Raw genomic sequence first — 2,500 nt, forward strand, 5'->3', positions numbered from 1 at the left:
ATGGCCGTGAGGGGGAGTGGTTGTCTGACCCTCTCTCTTACTTATTTGTCTGTCACGTCTTTCCTTCTTGTTATTTATTTATTATCTCCCGTCTGTCTCTTCCTCCATCTTTCCTCCACCTATCCACTCATTTTCATCCACTTCTGTTGGTTTAGTGTGGAGTTATGTGGATAAATGTGAAGGGATGTGGATTTGTCAGTTTTCAAGGCCCCTCCTCTCATGTTGACAGTTTTCTCTCCAGTTTGTATGTCTTTTCTCTCCTTTCTCTTCCTCCCTCCACCTCCACTCTCCTCCACATTCTTCCTCCATCCTTCCTCCATCTCTCCACGGTTTCTCCTCCACTTTTCCGCGTTAAGTGTGGAGATATGTGGATAAATGTGGAAAGATTTGGGGTGTGTCATCTTTCAAGGCCCCTCCCATGTCTATTAGTTTCTCTCTTCTTTCTCTCCCTTCCCTCCTTTCCTCCACTTCCTTCTCCCTCCACATTCTTCCTTATTCCCTCCTCCACCCCCTCCACTGTGTCTCCTCCACCTATTTGGGTTGTAAGTGGAGAAATAAAGCAAAAATATATGGTGGAGGAGGAGGAAACTTGTCATATATCCAACTTATTTGTGTTGTTTTTCCTCCACCTTTCCTCCATTTCTCTCCACCTTCCTCCACAATGTTCCTTAATCTTTCCTCCACCTCCACCTCTCCTCCTCCACCTAGGGAAGCTTGTTGGAGAGAAATAAGCTAAAATTTGAAGGCAAGGAAGTAAAATTTGCCGGAATGTCTCGTATTTTTGTTGTTTTTCCTCCACCTTTCCTCCGTTTCTCTCCACTTTCCTCCACACTGTTCCTTAATCTTTCCTCCACCTCTCCACCTCTCCTCCTCCACCTAGGCCTGTCAGGTGGAGAGAAATAAGCAAAAATGTGGAAGTAAAATTAGGTTTCGCAGAATATTATCATGATTTTCTTCGTCTACCTTTTTGTTTTGGCTCGTTTTCTCTCCTCCACATTGGCTAAGGTGGAGGAAAGGAAGTGGAGAGATGGAGGAAAGATTACCGATCACTGTGGAGGAAAGTGGAGAGAAACGGAGGAAAGGTGGAGGAGAGAGGAAGAAAAATGTGGAGGTATCTTAAAAATTTTCTCTCTACCTCCACATTTTCACTCATTTTCTCTCCTCCACATGAGCTCAAGTGGAGGAAAGGAAGTGGAGAGATGGAGGAAAGATTACCGATCACTGTGGAGGAAAGTGGAGAGAAACGGAGCAAAGGTAGAGGAGAGAGGAAGAAAAATGTGGAGGTATCTTAAAAATTTTCTCTCCACCTCCACATTTTCACTCATTTTCTCTCCTCCACATTGGCTAAGGTGGAGGAAAGTGGAGAGATGGAGGAAAGATTACCGAACACTGTGTAGGAAAGTGGAGAGAAACGGAGGAAAGGTAGAGGAGAGAGGAAGAAAAAAGTGGAATATTCTAAACAATTTAATCTCATTTCATTTCGCCCATCAAACTTCATTTTTTTTTTACATATTTCTTCTTTTCTTGATTTTTGTCTTGTTTTTTCTTTATTTTCTTTGTTATTTCCCTTTTTATTCCCTTCTATTCTTATTTCACTATTTTTATTTAATTTTTTCATTTTCCTTAATTTTTTCTTCATTTTTCAATCCTAATCTTTTTCTTGCAATAAATTTTTCTTTTACAAATATTTAACCTTCATTTTTAGACATTTTTACATTTTTAACCCCTTCAGTACTGGGACACGTTTTTACCTTGAGTTTTGTGCACCATTAGACCATTTTATTGACATTAGCAAGGGTGTATGGAGGGCAGAAGATTAATGGCCACAGTCTTCACTATTTTAATTGAGTTTTGTGTACCATTAGACCATTTTATTGACATTAGCAAGGGTGTATGGAGGGCAGAAGATTAATGGCCACAGTCTTCACTATTTTAATTGAGTTTTGTGCACCATTAGACCATTTTATTGACATTAGCAAGGGTGTATGGAGGGCAGAAGATTAATGGCCACAGTCTTCACTATTTTAATTGAGTTTTGTGTACCATTAGACCATTTTATTGACATTAGCAAGGGTGTATGGAGGGCAGAAGATTAATGGCCACAGTCTTCACTATTTTAATTGAGTTTTGTGCACCATTAGACCATTTTATTGACATTAGCAAGGGTGTATGGAGGGCAGAAGATTAATGGCCACAGTCTTCACTATTTTAATTGAGTTTTGTGTACCATTAGACCATTTTATTGACATTAGCATTGTATGGAGGGCAGAAGATTAATGGCCACAGTCTTCACTATTTTAATTGAGTTTTGTGCACCATTAGACCATTTTATTGACATTAGCAAGGGTGTATGGAGGGCAGAAGATTAATGGCCACAGTCTTCACTATTTTAATTGAGTTTTGTGTACCATTAGACCATTTTATTGACATTAGCAAGGGTGTATGGAGGGCAGAAGATTAATGGCCACAGTCTTCACTATTTTAATTGAGTTTTGTGCAC

The 2,500-nt window shown here is 39.8% G+C and overlaps 1 protein-coding gene across 1 annotated transcript in view; it reads left to right on the forward strand.

Annotated features, from left to right (window-relative positions):
* LOC123501420 (SH3 domain-binding protein 1-like) overlaps positions 1-2,500 on the forward strand; it is a 23,069-nt gene that overhangs the window by 74 nt on the left and 20,495 nt on the right.

The sequence above is a fragment of the Portunus trituberculatus genome, chromosome 2 (genome assembly GCF_017591435.1).
Source record: "Portunus trituberculatus isolate SZX2019 chromosome 2, ASM1759143v1, whole genome shotgun sequence".
NCBI lineage: Eukaryota > Metazoa > Arthropoda > Malacostraca > Decapoda > Portunidae > Portunus > Portunus trituberculatus.